Source organism: Macaca mulatta, chromosome 7 (assembly GCF_049350105.2).
Source record: "Macaca mulatta isolate MMU2019108-1 chromosome 7, T2T-MMU8v2.0, whole genome shotgun sequence".
Taxonomy (NCBI): Eukaryota; Metazoa; Chordata; class Mammalia; order Primates; family Cercopithecidae; genus Macaca; species Macaca mulatta.
In genome coordinates this window covers 63,046,818-63,074,082 of record NC_133412.1, presented here as the reverse complement: position 1 = coordinate 63,074,082, position 27,265 = coordinate 63,046,818, and positions in this window count along the sequence as shown.

Here is a 27,265-nt window from a genome sequence, read left to right as displayed (position 1 = left end):
ATATTTCGGATCCCTTTGAAGACTATAGGGCCAAAGGAAATATCCTCCGATAACAACGAGAAAGAAGCTTTCTGAGGAACTTCTTTGTGTTCTTTGAAATCATCTCACAGAGTTACAGCTTTCCCCTCAAGAAGCCTTTCGCTAAGACAGTTCTTGTGGAATTGGCAAAGTGATATTTGGAAGCCCATAGAGGGCTATGGTGAAAAAGGAAATATCCTCAGATGAAATCTGGAAAGAAGCTTTCTGAGAAACTACTGAGTGTTCTGTTAATTCATCTCACAGAGTTACATCTGTATTTCGTGGATCTCTTTGCTAGCCTTATTTCTGTGGAATCTGAGAACAGATATTTCGGATCCCTTTGAAGACTATAGGGCCAAAGGAAATATCCTCCGATAACAAGGAGAAAGAAGCTTTCTGAGAAACTTCTTTGTGTTCTGTGAAATCATCTCACAGAGTTACAGCTTTCACCTCAAGACCCCTTTCGCTAAGACATTTCTTGTGGAATTGGCAAAGTGATATTTGGAAGCCCATAGAGGGCTATGATGAAAAATGAAATATCCTCACATGAAATCTGGAAAGAAGATCTCTGAGAAACTGCTGAGTGTTCTGTTAATTCATCTCACAGAGTTACATCTGTATTTCGTGGATCTCTTTGCTAACCTTATTTCTGTGGAATCTGAGAACAGATATTTCGGATCCTTTTGAAGACTATTGGGCCTAAGGAAATATCCTCCGATAACAAAGAGAAAGAAGCTTTCTGAGAAACTTCTTAGTGTTCTGTGAAATCATCTCACAGCGTTACAGCTTTGCCCTCAAGAAGCCTTTCGCCAAGACAGTTCTTGTGGAATTGGCAAAGTGATATTTGGAAGCCCATAGAGGGCTATGGTGAAAAAGGAAATATCCTCAGATGAAATCTGGAAAGAAGCTTTCTGAGAAACTGCTGAGTGTTCTGTTAATTTATCTCACAGAGTTACATCTGTATTTCGCGGATCTCTTTGCTAGCCTTATTTCTGTGGAATCTGAGAACAGATATTTCGGATCCATTTGAAGACTATAGGGCCAAAGGAAATATCCTCCGATAACAAAGAGAAAGAAGCTTTCTCAGAAACTTCTTTGTGTTCTGTGAAATCATCTCACAGAGTTACAGCTTTTCGCTCAAGAAGCATTTCGCTAAGACAGTTCTTGTGGAATTGGCAAAGAGATAATTGGAAACCCATAGAGGGCTATGGTGAAAAAGGAATATCCTCAGATGAAATCTGGAAAGAAACTTTCTGAGAAACTGCTGAGTGTTCTGTTAATTCATCTCATTGCTAGCCTTATTTCTGTGGAATCTGAGAACAGATATTTCGGATCCCTTTGAAGATTATAGGGCCAAAAGAAATATCCTCCGATAACAAAGAGAAAGAAGCTTTCTGAGAAACTTCTTTGTGTTCTGTGAAATCATCTCACAGAGTTACAGCTTTCCCCTCAAGAAGCCTTTCGCTATGACAGTTCTTGTGGAATTGGCAAAGTGATATTTGGAAGCCCATAGAGGGCTATGGTGAAAAAGGAAATATCCTCAGATGAAATCTGGAAAGAAGCTTTCTGAGAAACTGCTGAGTGTTCTGTTAATTCATCTCACAGAGTTACATCTGTATTTCGTGGATCTCTTTGCTAGCCTTATTTCTGTGGAATCTGAGAACAGATATTTCGGATCCCTTTGAAGACTATAGGGCCAAAGGAAATATCCTCCGATAACAAAGAGAAAGAAGCTTTCTGAGAAACTTCCTTGTGTTCTGTTAAATCATCTCACAGAGTTACAGCTTTCCCCTCAAGAAGCCTTTCGCTAAGACAGTTCTTGTGGAATTGGCATAGTGATATTTGGAAGCCCATAGAGGGCTATGGTGAAAAAGGAAATATCCTCAGATGAAATCTATAAAGAAGCTTTCTGAGAAACTGCGGCGTGTTCTGTTAATTCATCTCACAGAGTTACATCTGTATGTCGTGGATCTCTTTGCTAACCTTATTTCTGTGGAATCTGAGAACAGATATTTCGGATCCCTTTGAAGACTATAGGGCCAAAGGAAATATCCTCCGATAACAAAGAGAAAGAAGCTTTCTGAGAAACTTCTTTGTGTTCTGTGAAATCATCTCACAGAGTTACAGCTTTCCCCTCAAGAAGCCTTTCGCTAAGATAGTTCTTTTGGAATTGGCAATGTGATATTTGGAAGCCCATAGAGGGCTATGGTGAAAAAGGAAATATCCTCTGATGAAATCTGGAAAGAAGCTTTCTGAGAAACTGCTGAGTGTTCTGTTAATTCATCTCACAGAGTTACATCTGTATTTCGCGGATCTCTTTGCTAGCCTTATATCTGTGAAATCTGAGAACAGATATTTCGGATCCCTTTGAAGACTATAGGGCCAAAGGAAATATTCTCCGATAACAAAGAGAAAGAAGCTTTCTGAGAAACTTCTTTGTGTTCTGTGAAATCATCTCACAGAGTTACAGCTTTCCCCTCAAGAAGCCTTTCGCTAAGACAGTTCTTGTGGAATTGGCAAAGTGATATTTGGAAGCCCATAGAGGGCTATGGTGAAAAAGGAAATATCCTCAGATGAAATCTGGAAAGAAGCTTTCTGAGAAAGTGCTGAGTGTTCTGTTAATTCATCTCACAGAGTTACATCTGTATTTCATGGATCTCTTTGCTAGCCTTATTTCTGTGGAATCTGAAAACAGATATTTCGGATCCCTTTGAAGACTATAGGGCCAAAGGAAATATCCTCCGATAACAAAGAGACAGAAGCTTTCTGAGAAACTTCTTTGTGTTCTGTGAAATCACCTTACTGAATTACAGCTTTCCCCTCAAGAAGCCTTTCGCTAAGACAGTTCTTGTGGAATTGGCAAAGTGATATTTGGAAGCCCATAGAGGGCTATGGTGAAAAATGAAATATGCTCAGATGAAATCTGGAAAGAAGCTTTCTGAGAAACTGCTGAGTGTTCTGTTAATTCATCTCACAGAGTTACATCTGTATTTCGTGGATCTCTTTGCTAGCCTTATTTCTGTGGAATCTGAGAACAGATATTTCGGATCCCTTTGAAGACTATAGGGCCAAAGGAAATATCCTCCGATAACAAAGAGAAAGAAGCTTTCTGAGAAACTTCTTTGTGTTCTGTGAAATCATCTCACAGAGTTACAGCTTTCACCTCAAGACACCTTTCGCTAAGACAGTTCTTGTGGAATTGGCAAAGTGATATTTGGAAGCCCATAGAGGGCTATGGTGAAAAAGGAAATATCCTCAGATGAAATCTGGAAAGAAGCTTTCTGAGAAACTGCTGAGTGTTCTGTTAATTCATCTCACAGAGTTACATCTGTATTTTGCGGATCTCTTTGCTAGCCTTATTTCTGTGGAATCTGAGAACAGATATTTCGGATCCCTTTGAAGACTCTAGGGCCAAAGGAAATATCCTCCGATAACAAAGAGAAAGAAGCTTTCTGAGAAACTTCTTTGTGTTCTGTGAAATCATCTCACAGAGTTACAGCTTTCCCCTCAAGAAGCCTTTCGCTAAGACAGTTCTTGTGGAATTGGCAAAGTGATATTTGGAAGCCCATAGAGGGCTATGGTGAAAAAGGAAATATCCTCAGATGAAATCTGGAAAGAAGCTTTCTGAGAAACTGCTGAGTGTTCTGTTAATTCATCTCACACAGTTACATCTGTATTTCGCGGATCTCTTTGCTAGCCTTATTTCTGTGGAATCTGAGAACAGATACTTCGGATCCATTTGAAGACTATAAGGCCAAAGGAAATATCCTCCGATAACAAAGAGAAAGAAGCTTTCTGAGAAACTTCTTTGTGTTCTGTTAAATCATCTCACTGAGATACAGCTTTTGCCTCAAGAAGGCTTTCGCTAAGACAGTTCTTGTGGAATTGGCAAAGTGATATTTGGAAGCCAGTAGAGGGCTATGATGAAAAATGAAATATCCTCACATGAAATCTGGAAAGAAGATCAATGAGAAACTGCTGAGTGTTCTGTTAATTCATCTCACAGAGTTACATCTGTATTTCGTGGATCTCTTTGCTAACCTTATTTCTGTGGAATCTGAGAACAGATATTTCGGATCCTTTTGAAGACTATTGGGCCAAAGGAAATATCCTCCGATAACAAAGAGAAAGAAGGTTTCTGAGAAACTTCTTTGTGTTCTGTGAAATCATCTCACAGCGTTACAGCTTTCCCCTCAAGAAGCCTCTCGCTAAGACAGTTCTTGTGGAATTGGCAAAGTGATATTTGGAAGCCCATATTGGGCTATGGTGAAAAAGGAAATATCATCAGATGAAATCTGGAAAGAAGCTCTCTGAGAAACTGCTGCGTGTTCTGTTAATTCATCTCACAGAGTTACATCTGTATGTCGTGCATGTCTTTGCTAGCCTTATTTCTGTGGAATCTCAGAACAGATATTTCGGATCCCTTTGAAGACTATAGGGCCAAAGGAAATATCCTCCGATAACAAAGAGAAAGAAGCTTTCTGAGAAACTTCTTTGTGTTCTGTCAAATCATCTCACAGCGTTACAGCTTTGCCCTCAAGAAGCCTTTCGCTAAGACAGTTCTTGTGGAATTGGCAAAGTGATATTTGGAAGCCCATAGAGGGCTATGGTGAAAAAGGAAATATCCTCCGATGAAATCTGGAAAGAAGCTTTCTGAGAAACTGCTGAGTGTTCTGTTAATTCATCTCACAGAGTTACATATGTATTTCGCGGATCTCTTTGCTAGCCTTATTTCTGTGGAATCTGAGAACAGATATTTCGGATCCCTTTGAAGACTATAGGGCCAAAGGAAATATCCTCCGATAACAAAGAGAAAGAAGCTTTCTCAGAAACTTCTTTGTGTTCTGTGAAATCATCTCACAGAGTTACAGCTTTTCGCTCAAGAAGCCTTTCGCTAAGACAGTTCTTGTGGAATTGGCAAAGTGATATTTGGAAGCCCATAGAGGGCTATGGTGAAAAAGGAATATCCTCCGATGAAATCTGGAAAGAAGCTTTCTGAGAAACTGCTGAGTGTTCTGTTAATTCATCTCACAGAGTTACATCTGTATATCGTGGATCTCTTTGCTAGCCTTATTTCTGTGGAATCTGAGAACAGATATTTCGGATCCCTTTGAAGACTATAGGGCGAAAGGAAATATCCTCCGATAACAAAGAGAAAGAAGCTTTCTGAGAAACGTCTTCGTGTTCTGTGAAATCATCTCAGAGTTACAGCTTTCCCCTCAAGAAGCCTCTCGCTAAGACAGTTCTTGTGGAATTGGCAAAGTGATATTTGGAAGCCCATATTGGGCTATGGTGAAAAAGGAAATATCATCAGATGAAATCTGGAAAGAAGCTCTCTGAGAAACTGCTGCGTGTTCTGTTAATTCATCTCACAGGGTTACATCTGTATGTCGTGCATCTCTTTGCTAGCCTTATTTCTGTGGAATCTGAGAACAGATATTTCGGATCCCTTTGAAGACAATAGGGCCAAAGGAAATATCCTCCGATAACAAAGAGAAGGAAGCTTTCTGAGAAACTTCCTTGTGTTCTGTTAAATCATCTCACAGAGTTACAGCTTTCCCCTCAAGAAGCCTTTCGCTAAGACAGTTCTTGTGGAATTTGCAAAGTGATATTTGGAAGCCCATAGAGGGCTATGGTGAGAAAGGAAATATCCTCAGATGAAATCTATAAAGAAGCTTTCTGAGAAACTGCTGAGTGTTCTGTTAATTCATCTCACAGAGTTACATCTGTATGTCGTGGATCTCTTTGCTAACCTTATTTCTGTGGAATCTGAGAACAGATATTTCGGATCCCTTTGAAGACTATAGGGCCAAAGGAAATATCCTCCGATAATAAAGAGAAAGAAGCTTTCTGAGAAACTTCTTTGTGTTCTGTGAAATCATCTCACAGAGTTACAGCTTTCGCCTCAAGAAGCCTTTCGCTAAGATACTTCTTGTGGAATTGGCAATGTGATATTTGGAAGCCCATAGAGGGCTATGGTGGAAAAGGAAATATCCTCAGATGAAATCTGGAAAGAAGCTTTCTGAGAAACTGCTGAGTGTTCTGTTAATTCATCTCACAGAGTTACATCTGTATTTCGTGGATCTCTTTGCTAGCCTTATTTCTGTGGAATCTGACAACAGATATTTCGGATCCCTTTGAAGACTATAGGGCCAAAGGAAATATCCTCCGAAAACAAAGAGAAAGAAGCTTTCTGAGAAACTTCTTTGTGTTCTGTGAAATCATCTCACAGAGTTACAGCTTTCCCCTCAAGAAGCCTTTCGCTAAGACAGTTCTTGTGGAATTGGCAAAGAGATAATTGGAAGCCCATAGAGGGCTATGGTGAAAAAGGAAATATCCTCAGATGAAATCTGGAAAGAAGCTTTCTGAGAAACTGCTGAGTGTTCTGTTAATTCATCTCACAGAGTTACATCTGTATTTCGTGGATCTCTTTGCTAGCCTTATTTCTGTGGAATCTGAGAACAGATATTTCGGATCCCTTTGAAGACTATAGGGCCAAAGGAAATATCCTCCGATAACAAAGAGAAAGAAGCTTTCTGAGAAACTTCTTTGTGTTCTGTGAAATCATCTCACAGAGTTACAGCTTTCCCCTCAAGAAGCCTCTCGCTAAGACATTTCTTGTGGAATTGGCAAAGTGATATTTGGAAGCCCATAGAGGGCTATGGTGAAAAAGGAAATATCCTCAGATGAAATCTGCAAAGAAGCTCTCTGAGAAACTGCTGAGTGTTCTGTTAATTCATCTCACAGAGTTACATCTGTATATCGTGGATCTCTTTGCTAGCCTTATTTCTGTGGAATCTGAGAACAGATATTTCGGATCCCTTTGAAGACTATAGGGCCAAAGGAAATATCCTCCGATAACAAGGAGAAAGAAGCTTTCTGAGAAACTTCCTTGTGTTCTGTTAAATCATCTCACGGAGTTACAGCTTTCCCCTCAAGAAGGCTTTCGCTAAGACAGTTCTTGTGGAATTGGCAAAGTGATATTTCGAAGCCCATAGAGGGCTATGGTGAGAAAGGAAATATCCTCAGATGAAATCTATAAAGAAGCTTTCTGAGAAACTGCTGCGTGTTCTGTTAATTCATCTCACAGAGTTACATCTGTATGTCGTGGATCTCTTTGCTAACCTTATTTCTGTGGAATCTGAGAACAGATATTTCGGATCCCTTTGAAGACTATAGGGCCAAAAGAAATATCCTCCGATAACAAAGAGAAAGAAGCTTTCTGAGAAACTTCTTTGTGTTCTGTGAAATCATCTCACAGAGTTACAGCTTTCCCCTCAAGAAGCCTTTCGCTAAGACAGTTCTTGTGGAATTGGCAAAGTGATATTTGGAAGCCCATAGAGGGCTATGGTGAAAAAGGAAATATCCTCAGATGAAATCTGGAAAGAAGCTTTCTGAGAAACTGCTGAGTGTTCTGTTAATTCATCTCACAGAGTTACATCTGTATTTCGTGGATCTCTTTGCTAGCCTTATTTCTGTGGAATCTGAGAACAGATATTTCGGATCCCTTTGAAGACTATAGGGCCAAAGGAAATATCCTCCGATAACAAAGAGAAAGAAGCTTTCTGAGAAGCGTCTTTGTGTTCTGTGAAATCATCTCACAGAGTTACAGCTTTCCCCTCAAGAAGCCTCTCGCTAAGACATTTCTTGTGGAATTGGCAAAGTGATATTTGGAAGCCCATAGAGGGCTATGGTGTAAAAGGAAATATCCTCAGATGAAATCTGCAAAGAAGCTCTCTGAGAAACTGCTGAGTGTTCTGTTAATTCATCTCACAGAGTTATATCTGTATATCGTGGATCTCTTTGCTAGCCTTATTTCTGTGGAATCTGAGAACAGATACTTCGGATCCCTTTGAAGACTATAGGGCCAAAGGAAATATCCTCCGATAAAAAAGAGAAAGAAGCTTTCTGAGAAACTTCTTTGTGTTCTGTTAAATGATCTCACAGAGTTACAGCTTTTCCCCTCAAGAAGCCTTTCGCTAAGACAGTTCTTGTGGAATTGGCAAAGTGATATTTGGAAGCCCATAGAGGGCTCTGGTGAAAAAGGAAATAACCTCAGATGAAATCTGGAAAGAAGCTTTCTGAGAAACTGCTGAGTGTTCTCTTAATTCATCTCACAGAGTTACATCTGTATTTCGCGGATCTCTTTGCTAGCCTTATTTCTGTGGAATCTGAGAACAGATATTTCGGATCCCTTTGAAGACTATAGGGCCAAAGGAAATATTCTCCGATAACAAAGCGAAAGAAGCTTTCTGAGAAACTTCTTTGTGTTCTGTGAAATCATCTCACAGAGTTACAGCTTTCCCCTCAAGAAGCCTTTCGCTAAGACAGTTCTTGTGGAATTGGCAAAGTGATATTTCGAAGCCCATAGAGGGCTAAGGTGAAAAAGGAAATATCCTCAGATGAAATCTGGAAAGAAGCTTTCTGAGAAACTGCTGAGTGTTCTGTTAATTCATCTCACAGAGTTACATCTGTATTTCGTGGATCTCTTTGCTAGCCTTATTTCTGTGGAATCTGAGAACAGATATTTCGGATCCCTTTGTAGACTATAGGGCCAAAGGAAATATCCTCCGATAACAAAGAGAAAGAAGCTTTCTGAGAAACTTCTTTGTGTTCTGTGAAATCATCTCACAGAGTTACAGCTTTCCCCTCAAGAAGCCTTTCGCTAAGACAGTTCTTGTGGAATTGGCAAAGTGATATTTGGAAGCCCATAGAGGGCTATGGTCAAAAAGGAAATATCCTCAGATGAAATCTGGAAAGAAGCTTTCTCAGAAACTGCTGAGTGTTCTGTTAATACATCTCACAGAGTTACATCTGTATTTCGTGCATCTCTTTGGTAGCCTTATTTCTGTGGAATCTGAGAACAGATATTTCGGATCCCTTTGAAGACTATAGGGCCAAAGGAAATATCCTCCGATAACAACGAGAAAGAAGCTTTCTGAGGAACTTCTTTGTGTTCTTTGAAATCATCTCACAGAGTTACAGCTTTCCCCTCAAGAAGCCTTTCGCTAAGACAGTTCTTGTGGAATTGGCAAAGTGATATTTGGAAGCCCATAGAGGGCTATGGTGAAAAAGGAAATATCCTCAGATGAAATCTGGAAAGAAGCTTTCTGAGAAACTACTGAGTGTTCTGTTAATTCATCTCACAGAGTTACATCTGTATTTCGTGGATCTCTTTGCTAGCCTTATTTCTGTGGAATCTGAGAACAGATATTTCGGATCCCTTTGAAGACTATAGGGCCAAAGGAAATATCCTCCGATAACAAGGAGAAAGAAGCTTTCTGAGAAACTTCTTTGTGTTCTGTGAAATCATCTCACAGAGTTACAGCTTTCACCTCAAGACCCCTTTCGCTAAGACATTTCTTGTGGAATTGGCAAAGTGATATTTGGAAGCCCATAGAGGGCTATGATGAAAAATGAAATATCCTCACATGAAATCTGGAAAGAAGATCTCTGAGAAACTGCTGAGTGTTCTGTTAATTCATCTCACAGAGTTACATCTGTATTTCGTGGATCTCTTTGCTAACCTTATTTCTGTGGAATCTGAGAACAGATATTTCGGATCCTTTTGAAGACTATTGGGCCTAAGGAAATATCCTCCGATAACAAAGAGAAAGAAGCTTTCTGAGAAACTTCTTAGTGTTCTGTGAAATCATCTCACAGCGTTACAGCTTTGCCCTCAAGAAGCCTTTCGCCAAGACAGTTCTTGTGGAATTGGCAAAGTGATATTTGGAAGCCCATAGAGGGCTATGGTGAAAAAGGAAATATCCTCAGATGAAATCTGGAAAGAAGCTTTCTGAGAAACTGCTGAGTGTTCTGTTAATTTATCTCACAGAGTTACATCTGTATTTCGCGGATCTCTTTGCTAGCCTTATTTCTGTGGAATCTGAGAACAGATATTTCGGATCCATTTGAAGACTATAGGGCCAAAGGAAATATCCTCCGATAACAAAGAGAAAGAAGCTTTCTCAGAAACTTCTTTGTGTTCTGTGAAATCATCTCACAGAGTTACAGCTTTTCGCTCAAGAAGCATTTCGCTAAGACAGTTCTTGTGGAATTGGCAAAGAGATAATTGGAAACCCATAGAGGGCTATGGTGAAAAAGGAATATCCTCAGATGAAATCTGGAAAGAAACTTTCTGAGAAACTGCTGAGTGTTCTGTTAATTCATCTCATTGCTAGCCTTATTTCTGTGGAATCTGAGAACAGATATTTCGGATCCCTTTGAAGATTATAGGGCCAAAAGAAATATCCTCCGATAACAAAGAGAAAGAAGCTTTCTGAGAAACTTCTTTGTGTTCTGTGAAATCATCTCACAGAGTTACAGCTTTCCCCTCAAGAAGCCTTTCGCTATGACAGTTCTTGTGGAATTGGCAAAGTGATATTTGGAAGCCCATAGAGGGCTATGGTGAAAAAGGAAATATCCTCAGATGAAATCTGGAAAGAAGCTTTCTGAGAAACTGCTGAGTGTTCTGTTAATTCATCTCACAGAGTTACATCTGTATTTCGTGGATCTCTTTGCTAGCCTTATTTCTGTGGAATCTGAGAACAGATATTTCGGATCCCTTTGAAGACTATAGGGCCAAAGGAAATATCCTCCGATAACAAAGAGAAAGAAGCTTTCTGAGAAACTTCCTTGTGTTCTGTTAAATCATCTCACAGAGTTACAGCTTTCCCCTCAAGAAGCCTTTCGCTAAGACAGTTCTTGTGGAATTGGCATAGTGATATTTGGAAGCCCATAGAGGGCTATGGTGAAAAAGGAAATATCCTCAGATGAAATCTATAAAGAAGCTTTCTGAGAAACTGCGGCGTGTTCTGTTAATTCATCTCACAGAGTTACATCTGTATGTCGTGGATCTCTTTGCTAACCTTATTTCTGTGGAATCTGAGAACAGATATTTCGGATCCCTTTGAAGACTATAGGGCCAAAGGAAATATCCTCCGATAACAAAGAGAAAGAAGCTTTCTGAGAAACTTCTTTGTGTTCTGTGAAATCATCTCACAGAGTTACAGCTTTCCCCTCAAGAAGCCTTTCGCTAAGATAGTTCTTTTGGAATTGGCAATGTGATATTTGGAAGCCCATAGAGGGCTATGGTGAAAAAGGAAATATCCTCTGATGAAATCTGGAAAGAAGCTTTCTGAGAAACTGCTGAGTGTTCTGTTAATTCATCTCACAGAGTTACATCTGTATTTCGCGGATCTCTTTGCTAGCCTTATATCTGTGAAATCTGAGAACAGATATTTCGGATCCCTTTGAAGACTATAGGGCCAAAGGAAATATTCTCCGATAACAAAGAGAAAGAAGCTTTCTGAGAAACTTCTTTGTGTTCTGTGAAATCATCTCACAGAGTTACAGCTTTCCCCTCAAGAAGCCTTTCGCTAAGACAGTTCTTGTGGAATTGGCAAAGTGATATTTGGAAGCCCATAGAGGGCTATGGTGAAAAAGGAAATATCCTCAGATGAAATCTGGAAAGAAGCTTTCTGAGAAAGTGCTGAGTGTTCTGTTAATTCATCTCACAGAGTTACATCTGTATTTCATGGATCTCTTTGCTAGCCTTATTTCTGTGGAATCTGAAAACAGATATTTCGGATCCCTTTGAAGACTATAGGGCCAAAGGAAATATCCTCCGATAACAAAGAGACAGAAGCTTTCTGAGAAACTTCTTTGTGTTCTGTGAAATCACCTTACTGAATTACAGCTTTCCCCTCAAGAAGCCTTTCGCTAAGACAGTTCTTGTGGAATTGGCAAAGTGATATTTGGAAGCCCATAGAGGGCTATGGTGAAAAATGAAATATGCTCAGATGAAATCTGGAAAGAAGCTTTCTGAGAAACTGCTGAGTGTTCTGTTAATTCATCTCACAGAGTTACATCTGTATTTCGTGGATCTCTTTGCTAGCCTTATTTCTGTGGAATCTGAGAACAGATATTTCGGATCCCTTTGAAGACTATAGGGCCAAAGGAAATATCCTCCGATAACAAAGAGAAAGAAGCTTTCTGAGAAACTTCTTTGTGTTCTGTGAAATCATCTCACAGAGTTACAGCTTTCACCTCAAGACACCTTTCGCTAAGACAGTTCTTGTGGAATTGGCAAAGTGATATTTGGAAGCCCATAGAGGGCTATGGTGAAAAAGGAAATATCCTCAGATGAAATCTGGAAAGAAGCTTTCTGAGAAACTGCTGAGTGTTCTGTTAATTCATCTCACAGAGTTACATCTGTATTTTGCGGATCTCTTTGCTAGCCTTATTTCTGTGGAATCTGAGAACAGATATTTCGGATCCCTTTGAAGACTCTAGGGCCAAAGGAAATATCCTCCGATAACAAAGAGAAAGAAGCTTTCTGAGAAACTTCTTTGTGTTCTGTGAAATCATCTCACAGAGTTACAGCTTTCCCCTCAAGAAGCCTTTCGCTAAGACAGTTCTTGTGGAATTGGCAAAGTGATATTTGGAAGCCCATAGAGGGCTATGGTGAAAAAGGAAATATCCTCAGATGAAATCTGGAAAGAAGCTTTCTGAGAAACTGCTGAGTGTTCTGTTAATTCATCTCACACAGTTACATCTGTATTTCGCGGATCTCTTTGCTAGCCTTATTTCTGTGGAATCTGAGAACAGATACTTCGGATCCATTTGAAGACTATAAGGCCAAAGGAAATATCCTCCGATAACAAAGAGAAAGAAGCTTTCTGAGAAACTTCTTTGTGTTCTGTTAAATCATCTCACTGAGATACAGCTTTTGCCTCAAGAAGGCTTTCGCTAAGACAGTTCTTGTGGAATTGGCAAAGTGATATTTGGAAGCCAGTAGAGGGCTATGATGAAAAATGAAATATCCTCACATGAAATCTGGAAAGAAGATCAATGAGAAACTGCTGAGTGTTCTGTTAATTCATCTCACAGAGTTACATCTGTATTTCGTGGATCTCTTTGCTAACCTTATTTCTGTGGAATCTGAGAACAGATATTTCGGATCCTTTTGAAGACTATTGGGCCAAAGGAAATATCCTCCGATAACAAAGAGAAAGAAGGTTTCTGAGAAACTTCTTTGTGTTCTGTGAAATCATCTCACAGCGTTACAGCTTTCCCCTCAAGAAGCCTCTCGCTAAGACAGTTCTTGTGGAATTGGCAAAGTGATATTTGGAAGCCCATATTGGGCTATGGTGAAAAAGGAAATATCATCAGATGAAATCTGGAAAGAAGCTCTCTGAGAAACTGCTGCGTGTTCTGTTAATTCATCTCACAGAGTTACATCTGTATGTCGTGCATGTCTTTGCTAGCCTTATTTCTGTGGAATCTCAGAACAGATATTTCGGATCCCTTTGAAGACTATAGGGCCAAAGGAAATATCCTCCGATAACAAAGAGAAAGAAGCTTTCTGAGAAACTTCTTTGTGTTCTGTCAAATCATCTCACAGCGTTACAGCTTTGCCCTCAAGAAGCCTTTCGCTAAGACAGTTCTTGTGGAATTGGCAAAGTGATATTTGGAAGCCCATAGAGGGCTATGGTGAAAAAGGAAATATCCTCCGATGAAATCTGGAAAGAAGCTTTCTGAGAAACTGCTGAGTGTTCTGTTAATTCATCTCACAGAGTTACATATGTATTTCGCGGATCTCTTTGCTAGCCTTATTTCTGTGGAATCTGAGAACAGATATTTCGGATCCCTTTGAAGACTATAGGGCCAAAGGAAATATCCTCCGATAACAAAGAGAAAGAAGCTTTCTCAGAAACTTCTTTGTGTTCTGTGAAATCATCTCACAGAGTTACAGCTTTTCGCTCAAGAAGCCTTTCGCTAAGACAGTTCTTGTGGAATTGGCAAAGTGATATTTGGAAGCCCATAGAGGGCTATGGTGAAAAAGGAATATCCTCCGATGAAATCTGGAAAGAAGCTTTCTGAGAAACTGCTGAGTGTTCTGTTAATTCATCTCACAGAGTTACATCTGTATATCGTGGATCTCTTTGCTAGCCTTATTTCTGTGGAATCTGAGAACAGATATTTCGGATCCCTTTGAAGACTATAGGGCGAAAGGAAATATCCTCCGATAACAAAGAGAAAGAAGCTTTCTGAGAAACGTCTTCGTGTTCTGTGAAATCATCTCAGAGTTACAGCTTTCCCCTCAAGAAGCCTCTCGCTAAGACAGTTCTTGTGGAATTGGCAAAGTGATATTTGGAAGCCCATATTGGGCTATGGTGAAAAAGGAAATATCATCAGATGAAATCTGGAAAGAAGCTCTCTGAGAAACTGCTGCGTGTTCTGTTAATTCATCTCACAGGGTTACATCTGTATGTCGTGCATCTCTTTGCTAGCCTTATTTCTGTGGAATCTGAGAACAGATATTTCGGATCCCTTTGAAGACAATAGGGCCAAAGGAAATATCCTCCGATAACAAAGAGAAGGAAGCTTTCTGAGAAACTTCCTTGTGTTCTGTTAAATCATCTCACAGAGTTACAGCTTTCCCCTCAAGAAGCCTTTCGCTAAGACAGTTCTTGTGGAATTTGCAAAGTGATATTTGGAAGCCCATAGAGGGCTATGGTGAGAAAGGAAATATCCTCAGATGAAATCTATAAAGAAGCTTTCTGAGAAACTGCTGAGTGTTCTGTTAATTCATCTCACAGAGTTACATCTGTATGTCGTGGATCTCTTTGCTAACCTTATTTCTGTGGAATCTGAGAACAGATATTTCGGATCCCTTTGAAGACTATAGGGCCAAAGGAAATATCCTCCGATAATAAAGAGAAAGAAGCTTTCTGAGAAACTTCTTTGTGTTCTGTGAAATCATCTCACAGAGTTACAGCTTTCGCCTCAAGAAGCCTTTCGCTAAGATACTTCTTGTGGAATTGGCAATGTGATATTTGGAAGCCCATAGAGGGCTATGGTGGAAAAGGAAATATCCTCAGATGAAATCTGGAAAGAAGCTTTCTGAGAAACTGCTGAGTGTTCTGTTAATTCATCTCACAGAGTTACATCTGTATTTCGTGGATCTCTTTGCTAGCCTTATTTCTGTGGAATCTGACAACAGATATTTCGGATCCCTTTGAAGACTATAGGGCCAAAGGAAATATCCTCCGAAAACAAAGAGAAAGAAGCTTTCTGAGAAACTTCTTTGTGTTCTGTGAAATCATCTCACAGAGTTACAGCTTTCCCCTCAAGAAGCCTTTCGCTAAGACAGTTCTTGTGGAATTGGCAAAGAGATAATTGGAAGCCCATAGAGGGCTATGGTGAAAAAGGAAATATCCTCAGATGAAATCTGGAAAGAAGCTTTCTGAGAAACTGCTGAGTGTTCTGTTAATTCATCTCACAGAGTTACATCTGTATTTCGTGGATCTCTTTGCTAGCCTTATTTCTGTGGAATCTGAGAACAGATATTTCGGATCCCTTTGAAGACTATAGGGCCAAAGGAAATATCCTCCGATAACAAAGAGAAAGAAGCTTTCTGAGAAACTTCTTTGTGTTCTGTGAAATCATCTCACAGAGTTACAGCTTTCCCCTCAAGAAGCCTCTCGCTAAGACATTTCTTGTGGAATTGGCAAAGTGATATTTGGAAGCCCATAGAGGGCTATGGTGAAAAAGGAAATATCCTCAGATGAAATCTGCAAAGAAGCTCTCTGAGAAACTGCTGAGTGTTCTGTTAATTCATCTCACAGAGTTACATCTGTATATCGTGGATCTCTTTGCTAGCCTTATTTCTGTGGAATCTGAGAACAGATACTTCGGATCCCTTTGAAGACTATAGGGCCAAAGGAAATATCCTCCGATAAAAAAGAGAAAGAAGCTTTCTGAGAAACTTCTTTGTGTTCTGTTAAATGATCTCGCAGAGTTACAGCTTTTCCCCTCAAGAAGCCTTTCGCTAAGACAGTTCTTGTGGAATTGGCAAAGTGATATTTGGAAGCCCATATAGGGCTCTGGTGAAAAAGGAAATAACCTCAGATGAAATCTGGAAAGAAGCTTTCTGAGAAACTGCTGAGTGTTCTGTTAATTCATCTCACAGAGTTACATCTGTATTTCGCGGATCTCTTTGCTAGCCGTATTTCTGTGGAATCTGAGAACAGATATTTCGGATCCCTTTGAAGACTATAGGGCCAAAGGAAATATTCTCCGATAACAAAGCGAAAGAAGCTTTCTGAGAAACTTCTTTGTGTTCTGTGAAATCATCTCACAGAGTTACAGCTTTCCCCTCAAGAAGCCTTTCTCTAAGACAGTTCTTGTGGAATTGGCAAAGTGATATTTCGAAGCCCATAGAGGGCTATGGTGAAAAAGGAAATATCCTCAGATGAAATCTGGAAAGAAGCTTTCTGACAAACTGCTGAGTGTTCTGTTAATTCATCTCACAGAGTTACATCTGTATTTCGTGGATCTCTTTGCTAGCCTTATTTCTGTGGAATCTGAAAACAGATATTTCGGATCCCTTTGAAGACAATAGGGCCAAAGGAAATATCCTCCGATAACAAAGAGAAAGAAGCTTTCTGAGAAACTTCTTTGTGTTCTGTGAAATCATCTCACAGAGTTACAGCTTTCCCCTCAAGAAGCCTTTCGTAAGACAGTTCTTGTGGAATTGGCAAAGTGATATTTGGAAGCCCATAGAGGGCTATGGTGAAAAAGGAAATATCATCAGATGAAATCTGGAAAGAAGCTCTCTGAGAAACTGCTGCGTGTTCTGTTAATTCATCTCACAGAGTTACATCTGTATGTCGTGCATCTCTTTGCTAGCCTTATTTCTGTGGAATCTCAGAACAGATATTTCGGATCCCTTTGAAGACTATAGGGTCAAAGGAAATATCCTCCGATAACAAAGAGAAAGAAGCTTTCTGAGAAGCGTCTTTGTGTTCTGTGAAATCATCTCACAGAGTTACAGCTTTCCGCTCAAGAAGCCTCTCGCTAAGACATTTCTTGTGGAATTGGCAAAGTGATATTTGGAAGCCCATAGAGGGCTATGGTGTAAAAGGAAATATCCTCAGATGAAATCTGCAAAGAAGCTCTCTGAGAAACTGCTGCGTGTTCTGTTAATTCATCTCACAGAGTTACATCTGTATTTCGTGGATCTCTTTGCTAGCCTTATTTCTGTGGAATCTGAGAACAGATATTTCGGATCCCTTTGAAGACTATAGGGCCAAAGGAAATATCCTCCGATAACAAGGAGAAAGAAGCTTTCTGAGAAACTTCTTTGTGTTCTGTGAAATCATCTCACAGAGTTACAGCTTTCACCTCAAGACCCCTTTCGCTAAGACATTTCTTGTGGAATTGGCAAAGTGATATTTGGAAGCCCATAGAGGGCTATGATGAAAAATGAAATATCCTCACATGAAATCTGGAAAGAAGGTCTCTGAGAAACTGCTGAGTGTTCTGTTAATTCATCTCACAGAGTTACATCTGTATTTCGTGGATCTCTTTGCTAACCTTATTTCTGTGGAATCTGAGAACAGATATTTCGGATCCTTTTGAAGACTATTGGGCCTAAGGAAATATCCTCCGATAACAAAGAGAAAGAAGCTTTCTGAGAAACTTCTTAGTGTTCTGTGAAATCATCTCACAGCGTTACAGCTTTGCCCTCAAGAAGCCTTTCGCCAAGACAGTTCTTGTGGAATTGGCAAAGTGATATTTGGAAGCCCATAGAGGGCTATGGTGAAAAAGGAAATATCCTCAGATGAAATCTGGAAAGAAGCTTTCTGAGAAACTGCTGAGTGTTCTGTTAATTTATCTCACAGAGTTACATCTGTATTTCGCGGATCTCTTTGCTAGCCTTATTTCTGTGGAATCTGAGAACAGATATTTCGGATCCATTTGAAGACTATAGGGCCAAAGGAAATATCCTCCGATAACAAAGAGAAAGAAGCTTTCTCAGAAACTTCTTTGTGTTCTGTGAAATCATCTCACAGAGCTACAGCTTTTCGCTCAAGAAGCATTTCGCTAAGACAGTTCTTGTGGAATTGGCAAAGTGATATTTGGAAGCCCATAGAGGGCTATGGTGAAAAAGGAATATTCTCAGATGAAATCTGGAAAGAAACTTTCTGAGAAACTGCTGAGTGTTCTGTTAATTCATCTCTTTGCTAGCCTTATTTCTGTGGAATCTGAGAACAGATATTTCGGATCCCTTTGAAGATTATAGGGCCAAAAGAAATATCCTCCGATAACAAAGAGAAAGAAGCTTTCTGAGAAACTTCTTTGTGTTCTGTGAAATCATCTCACAGAGTTACAGCTTTCCCCTCAAGAAGCCTTTCGCTAAGACAGTTCTTGTGGAATTGGCAAAGTGATATTTGGAAGCCCATAGAGGGCTATGGTGAAAAAGGAAATATCCTCAGATGAAATCTGGAAAGAAGCTTTCTGAGAAACTGCTGAATGTTCTGTTAATTCATCTCACAGAGTAACATCTGTATTTCGTGGATCTCTTTGCTAGCCTTATTTCTGTGGAATCTTAGAACAGATATTTCGGATCCCTTTGAAGACTATAGGGCCAAAGGAAATATCCTCCGATAACAAAGAGAAAGAAGCTTTCTGAGAAACTTCCTTGTGTTCTGTTAAATCATCTCACAGAGTTACAGCTTTCCCCTCAAGAAGCCTTTCGCTAAGACAGTTCTTGTGGAATTGGCAAAGTGATATTTGGAAGCCCATAGAGGGCTATGGTGAAAAAGGAAATATCCTCAGATGAAATCTATAAAGAAGCTTTCTGAGAAACTGCGGCGTGTTCTGTTAATTCATCTCACAGAGTTACGTCTGTATGTCGTGGATCTCTTTGCTAACCTTATTTCTGTGGAATCTGAGAACAGATATTTCGTATCCCTTTGAAGACTATAGGGCCAAAGGAAATATCCTAGAATAACAAAGAGAAAGAAGCTTTCTGAGAAACATCTTTGTGTTCTTGGAAATCATCTCACAGAGTTACAGCTTTCCCCTCAAGAAGCCTTTCGCTAAGATAGTTCTTTTGGAATTGGCAATGTGATATTTGGAAGCCCATAGAGGGCTATGGTGAAAAAGGAAATATCCTCTGATGAAATCTGGAAAGAAGCTTTCTGAGAAACTGCTGAGTGTTCTGTTAATTCATCTCACAGAGTTACATCTGTATTTCGCGGATCTCTTTGCTAGCCTTATTTCTGTGAAATCTGAGAACAGATATTTCGGATCCCTTTGAAGACTATAGGGCCAAAGGAAATATTCTCCGATAACAAAGAGAAAGAAGCTTTCTGAGAAACTTCTTTGTGTTCTGTGAAATCATCTCACAGAGTTACAGCTTTCCCCTCAAGAAGCCTTTCGCTAAGACAGTTCTTGTGGAATTGGCAAAGTGATATTTGGAAGCCCTTAGAGGGCTATGGTGAAAAAGGAAATATCCTCAGATGAAATCTGGAAAGAAGCTTTCTGAGAAACTGCTGAGTGTTCTGTTAATTCATCTCACAGAGTTACATCTGTATTTCATGGATCTCTTTGCTAGCCTTATTTCTGTGGAATCTGAAAACAGATATTTCGGATCCCTTTGAAGACTATAGGGCCAAAGGAAATATCCTCCGATAACAAAGAGACAGAAGCTTTCTGAGAAACTTCTTTGTGTTCTGTGAAATCATCTTACTGAATTACAGCTTTCCCCTCAAGAAGCCTTTCGCTAAGACAGTTCTTGTGGAATTGGCAAAGTGATATTTGGAAGCCCATAGAGGGCTATGGTGAAAAATGAAATATCCTCAGATGAAATCTGGAAAGAAGCTTTCTGAGAAACTGCTGAGTGTTCTGTTAATTCATCTCACAGAGTTACATCTGTATTTCGTGGATCTCTTTGCTAGCCTTATTTCTGTGGAATCTGAGAACAGATATTTCGGATCCCTTTGAAGACTATAGGGCCAAAGGAAATATCCTCCGATAACAAAGAGAAAGAAGCTTTCTGAGAAACTTCTTTGTGTTCTGTGAAATCATCTCACAGAGTTACAGCTTTCACCTCAAGACACCTTTCGCTAAGACAGTTCTTGTGGAATTGGCAAAGTGATATTTGGAAGCCCATAGAGGGCTATGGTGAAAAAGGAAATATCCTCAGATGAAATCTGGAAAGAAGCTTTCTGAGAAACTGCTGAGTGTTCTGTTAATTCATCTCACAGAGTTACATCTGTATTTTGCGGATCTCTTTGCTAGCCTTATTTCTGTGGAATCTGAGAACAGATATTTCGGATCCCTTTGAAGACTCTAGGGCCAAAGGAAATATCCTCCGATAACAAAGAGAAAGAAGCTTTCTGAGAAACTTCTTTGTGTTCTGTGAAATCATCTCACAGAGTTACAGCTTTCCCCTCAAGAAGCCTTTCGCTAAGACAGTTCTTGTGGAATTGGCAAAGTGATATTTGGAAGCCCATAGAGGGCTGTGGTGAAAAAGGAAATATCCTCAGATGAAATCTGGAAAGAAGCTTTCTGAGAAACTGCTGAGTGTTCTGTTAATTCATCTCACACAGTTACATCTGTATTTCGCGGATCTCTTTGCTAGCCTTATTTCTGTGGAATCTGAGAACAGATACTTCGGATCCATTTGAAGACTATAAGGCCAAAGGAAATATCCTCTGATAACAAAGAGAAAGAAGCTTTCTGAGAAACTTCTTTGTGTTCTGTGAAATCATCTCACTGAGATACAGCTTTTGCCTTAAGAAGGCTTTCGCTAAGACAGTTCTTGTGGAATTGGCAAAGTGATATTTGGAAGCCAGTAGAGGGCTATGATGAAAAATGAAATATCCTCACATGAAATCTGGAAAGAAGATCAATGAGAAACTGCTGAGTGTTCTGTTAATTCATCTCACAGAGTTACATCTGTATTTCGTGGATCTCTTTGCTAACCTTATTTCTGTGGAATCTGAGAACAGATATTTCGGATCCTTTTGAAGACTATTGGGCCAAAGGAAATATCCTCCGATAACAAAGAGAAAGAAGGTTTCTGAGAAACTTCTTTGTGTTCTGTGAAATCATCTCACAGCGTTACAGCTTTCCCCTCAAGAAGCCTCTCGCTAAGACAGTTCTTGTGGAATTGGCAAAGTGATATTTGGAAGCCCATATTGGGCTATGGTGAAAAAGGAAATATCATCAGATGAAATCTGGAAAGAAGCTCTCTGAGAAACTGCTGCGTGTTCTGTTAATTCATCTCACAGAGTTACATCTGTATGTCGTGCATGTCTTTGCTAGCCTTATTTCTGTGGAATCTCAGAACAGATATTTCGGATCCCTTTGAAGACTATAGGGCCAAAGGAAATATCCTCCGATAACAAAGAGAAAGAAGCTTTCTGAGAAACTTCTTTGTGTTCTGTGAAATCATCTCACAGCGTTACAGCTTTGCCCTCAAGAAGCCTTTCGCTAAGACAGTTCTTGTGGAATTGGCAAAGTGATATTTGGAAGCCCATAGAGGGCTATGGTGAAAAAGGAAATATCCTCCGATGAAATCTGGAAAGAAGCTTTCTGAGAAACTGCTGAGTGTTCTGTTAATTCATCTCACAGAGTTACATCTGTATTTCGCGGATCTCTTTGCTAGCCTTATTTCTGTGGAATCTGAGAACAGATATTTCGGATCCCTTTGAAGACTATAGGGCCAAAGGAAATATCCTCCGATAACAAAGAGAAAGAAGCTTTCTCAGAAACTTCTTTGTGTTCTGTGAAATCATCTCACAGAGTTACAGCTTTTCGCTCAAGAAGCCTTTCGCTAAGACAGTTCTTGTGGAATTGGCAAAGTGATATTTGGAAGCCCATAGAGGGCTATGGTGAAAAAGGAATATCCTCCGATGAAATCTGGAAAGAAGCTTTCTGAGAAACTGCTGAGTGTTCTGTTAATTCATCTCACAGAGTTACATCTGTATATCGTGGATCTCTTTGCTAGCCTTATTTCTGTGGAATCTGAGAACAGATATTTCGGATCCCTTTGAAGACTATAGGGCGAAAGGAAATATCCTCCGATAACAAAGAGAAAGAAGCTTTCTGAGAAACGTCTTCGTGTTCTGTGAAATCATCTCAGAGTTACAGCTTTCCCCTCAAGAAGCCTCTCGCTAAGACAGTTCCTGTGGAATTGGCAAAGTGATATTTGGAAGCCCATATTGGGCTATGGTGAAAAAGGAAATATCATCAGATAAAATCTGGAAAGAAGCTCTCTGAGAAACTGCTGCGTGTTCTGTTAATTCATCTCACAGGGTTACATCTGTATGTCGTGCATCTCTTTGCTAGCCTTATTTCTGTGGAATCTGAGAACAGATATTTCGGATCCCTTTGAAGACAATAGGGCCAAAGGAAATATCCTCCGATAACAATGAGAAGGAAGCTTTCTGAGAAACTTCCTTGTGTTCTGTTAAATCATCTCACAGAGTTACAGCTTTCCCCTCAAGAAGCCTTTCGCTAAGACAGTTCTTGTGGAATTGGCAAAGTGATATTTGGAAGCCCATAGAGGGCTATGGTGAGAAAGGAAATATCCTCAGATGAAATCTATAAAGAAGCTTTCTGAGAAACTGCTGAGTGTTCTGTTAATTCATCTCACAGAGTTACATCTGTATGTCGAGGATCTCTTTGCTAACCTTATTTCTGTGGAATCTGAGAACAGATATTTCGGATCCCTTTGAAGACTATAGGGCCAAAGGAAATATCCTCCGATAATAAAGAGAAAGAAGCTTTCTGAGAAACTTCTTTGTGTTCTGTGTAATCATCTCACAGAGTTACAGCTTTCGCCTCAAGAAGCCTTTCGCTAAGATACTTCTTGTGGAATTGGCAATGTGATATTTGGAAGCCCATAGAGGGCTATGGTGAAAAAGGAAATATCCTCAGATGAAATCTGGAAAGAAGCTTTCTGAGAAACTGCTGAGTGTTCTGTTAATTCATCTCACAGAGTTACATCTGTATTTCGTGGATCTCTTTGCTAGCCTTATTTCTGTGGAATCTGACAACAGATATTTCGGATCCCATTGAAGACTATAGGGCCAAAGGAAATATCCTCCGAAAACAAAGAGAAAGAAGATTTCTGAGAAACTTCTTTGTGTTCTGTGAAATCATCTCACAGAGTTACAGCTTTCCCCTCAAGAAGCCTTTCGCTAAGACAGTTCTTGTGGAATTGGCAAAGAGATATTTGGAAGCCCATAGAGGGCTATGGTGAAAAAGGAAATATCCTCAGATGAAATCTGGAAAGAAGCTTTCTGAGAAACTGCTGAGTGTTCTGTTAATTCATCTCACAGAGTTACATCTGTATTTCGTGGATCTCTTTGCTAGCCTTATTTCTGTGGAATCTGAGAACAGATATTTCTGATCCCTTTGAAGACTATAGCGCCAAAGGAAATATCCTCCGATAACAAAGAGAAAGAAGCTTTCTGAGAAACTTCTTTGTGTTCTGTGAAATCATCTCACAGAGTTACAGCTTTCCCCTCAAGAAGCCTCTCGCTAAGACATTTCTTGTGGAATTGGCAAAGTGATATTTGGAAGCCCATAGAGGGCTATGGTGAAAAAGGAAATATCCTCAGATGAAATCTGCAAAGAAGCTCTCTGAGAAACTGCTGAGTGTTCTGTTAATTCATCTCACAGAGTTACATCTGTATTTCGTGGATCTCTTTGCTAACCTTATTTCTGTGGAATCTGAGAACAGATATTTCGGATCCTTTTGAAGACTATTGGGCCAAAGGAAATATCCTCCGATAACAAAGAGAAAGAAGGTTTCTGAGAAACTTCTTTGTGTTCTGTGAAATCATCTCACAGCGTTACAGCTTTGCCCTCAAGAAGCCTTTCGCTAAGACAGTTCTTGTGGAATTGGCAAAGTGATATTTGGAAGCCCATAGAGGGCTATGGTGGAAAAGGAAATATCCTCAGATGAAATCTGGAAAGAAGCTTTCTGAGAAACTGCTGAGTGTTCTGTTAATTCATCTCACAGAGTTACATCTGTATTTCGCGGATCTCTTTGCTAGCCTTATTTCTGTGGAATCTGAGAACAGATATTTCGGATCCCTTTGAAGACTATAGGGCCAAAGGAAATATCCTCCGATAACAAAGAGAAAGAAGCTTTCTCAGAAACTTCTTTGTGTTCTGTGAAATCATCTCACAGAGTTACAGCTTTTCGCTCAAGAAGCCTTTCGCTAAGACAGTTCTTGTGGAATTGGCAAAGTGATATTTGGAAGCCCATAGAGGGCTATGGTGAAAAAGGAATATCCTCAGATGAAATCTGGAAAGAAACTTTCTGAGAAACTGCTGAGTGTTCTGTTAATTCATCTCACAGAGTAACATCTGTATTTCGCGGATCTCTTTGATAGCCTTATTTCTGTGGAATCTGAGAACAGATATTTCGGATCCCTTTGAAGACTATAGGGCCAAAAGAAATATCCTCCGATAACAAAGAGAAAGAAGCTTTCTGAGAAACTTCTTTGTGTTCTGTGAAATCATCTCACAGAGTTACAGCTTTCCCCTCAAGAAGCCTTTCGCTAAGACAGTTCTTGTGGAATTGGCAAAGTGATATTTGGAAGCTCATAGAGGGCTATGGTGAAAAAGGAAATATCCTCAGATGAAATCTGGAAAGAAGCTTTCTGAGAAACTGCTGAGTGTTCTGTTAATTCATCTCACAGAGTTACATCTGTATATCGTGGATCTCTTTGCTAGCCTTATTTCTGTGGAATCTGAGAACAGATATTTCGGATCCATTTGAAGACTATAGGGCGAAAGGAAATATCCTCCGATAACAAAGAGAAAGAAGCTTTCTGAGAAACGTCTTCGTGTTCTGTGAAATCATCTCAGAGTTACAGCTTTCCCCTCAAGAAGCCTCTCGCTAAGACAGTTCCTGTGGAATTGGCAAAGTGATATTTGGAAGCCCATATTGGGCTATTGTGAAAAAGGAAATATCATCAGATGAAATCTGGAAAGAAGCTCTCTGAGAAATTGCTGCGTGTTCTGTTAATTCATCTCACAGAGTTACATCTGTATGTCGTGCATCTCTTTGCTAGCCTTATTTCTGTGGAATCTCAGAACAGATATTTCGGATCCCTTTGAAGACTATAGGGCCAAAGTAAATATCCTCCGATAACAAAGAGAAAGAAGCTTTCTGAGAAACTTCTTTGTGTTCTGTGAAATCATCTCACAGAGTTACAGCTTTCCCCTCAAGAAGCCTTTCGCTAAGACAGTTCTTGTGGAATTGGCAAAGTGATATTTGGAAGCCCATAGAGGGCTATGGTGAAAAAGGAAATATCCTCAGATGAAATCTGGAAAGAAGCTTTCTGAGAAACTGCTGAGTGTTCTGTTAATTCATCTCACAGAGTTACATCTGTATTTCGTGCATCTCTTTGGTAGCCTTATGTCTGTGGAATCTGAAAACAGATATTTCGGATCCCTTTGAAGACTATAGGGACAAAGGAAATATCCTCCGATAACAACGAGAAAGAAGCTTTCTGAGAAACTTCTTTGTGTTCTTTGAAATCATCTCACAGAGTTACAGCTTTCCCCTCAAGAACCCTTTCGCTAAGACAGTTCTTGTGGAAATGGCAAAGTGATATTTGGAAGCCCATAGAGGGCTGTGGTGAAAAAGGAAATATCCTCAGATGAAATCTGGAAAGAAGCTTTCTGAGAATCTGCTGAGTGTTCTGTTAATTCATCTCACAGAGCTACATCTGTATTTCGTGGATCTCTTAGCTAGCCTTATTTCTGTGGAATCTGAGAACAGATATTTCGGATCCCTTTGAAGACTATAGGGCCAAAGGAAATATCCTCCGATAACAAAGAGAAAGAAGCTTTCTCAGAAACTTCTTTGTGTTCTGTGAAATCATCTCACAGAGTTACAGCTTTCCCCTCAAGAAGCCTTTCGCTAAGACAGTTCTTGTGGAATTGGCAAAGTGATATTTGGAAGCCCATAGAGGGCTATGTTGAAAAAGGAAATATCCACAGATGAAATCTGGAAAGAAGCTTTCTGAGAAACTGCTGAGTGTTCTGTTAATTCATCTCACAGAGTTACATCTGTATTTCGTGCATCTCTTTGCTAGCCTTATTTCTGTAATCTGAGAACAGATATTTCGGATCCCTTTGAAGACTATAGGGCCAAAGGAAATATCCTCCGATAACAAAGAGAAAGAAGCTTTCTGAGAAACTTCTTTGTGTTCTGTGAAATCATCTCACAGAGTTACAGCTTTCCCCTCAAGAAGCCTTTCGCTAAGACAGTTCTTGTGGAATTGGCAAAGTGATATTTGGAAGCCCTTAGAGGGCTATGTTGAAAAAGGAAATATCCACAGATGAAATCTGGAAAGAAGCTTTCTGAGAAACTGCTGAGTGTTCTGTTAATTCATCTCACAGAGTTACATCTGTATTTCGTGCATCTCTTTGCTAGCCTTATTTCTGTAATCTGAGAACAGATATTTCGGATCCCTTTGAAGACTATAGGGCCAAAGGAAATATCCTCCGATAACAAAGAGAAAGAAGCTTTCTGAGAAACTTCTTTGTGTTCTGTGAAATCATCTCACAGAGTTACAGCTTTCCCCTCAAGAAGCCTTTCGCTAAGACAGTTCTTGTGGAATTGGCAAAGTGATATTTGGAAGCCCTTAGAGGGCTATGGTGAAAAAGGAAATATCCTCAGATGAAATCTGGAAAGAAGCTTTCTGAGAAACTACTGAGTGTTCTGTTAATTCATCTCACAGAGTTACATCTGTATGTCGTGGATCTCTTTGCTAGCCTTATTTCTGTGGAATCTGAGAACAGATATTTCGGATCCCTTTGAAGACTATAGGGCCAAATGAAATATCCTCCGATAACAAAGAGAAAGAAGCTTTCTGAGAAACTTCTTTGTGTTCTGTGAAATCATCTCACAGAGTTACAGCTTTCCCCTAAATAAGACTTTCGCTAAGACACTTCTTGTGGAATTGGCAAAGTGATATTTGGAAGGCCATAGAGGGCTATGATGAAAAATGAAATATCCTCACATGAAATCTGGAAAGAAGATCTCTGAGAAACTGCTGAGTGTTCTGTTAATTCATCTCACAGAGTTACATCTGTATTTCGTGGATCTCTTTGCTATCCTTATTTCTGTGGAATCTGAGAACAGATATTTCGGATCCTTTTGAAGACTATAGGGCCAAAGGAAATATCCTCCGATAACAAAGAGAAAGAAGCTTTCTGAGAAACTTCTTTGTGTTCTGTGAAATCATCTCACAGCGTTACAGCTTTGCCCTCAAGAAGCCTTTCGCTAAGACAGTTCTTGTGGAATTGGCAAAGTGATTTTTGGAAGCCCATAGAGGGCTATGGTGAAAAAGGAAATATCCTCAGATGAAATCTGGAAAGAAGCTTTCTCAGAAACTGCTGAGTGTTCTGTTAATTCATC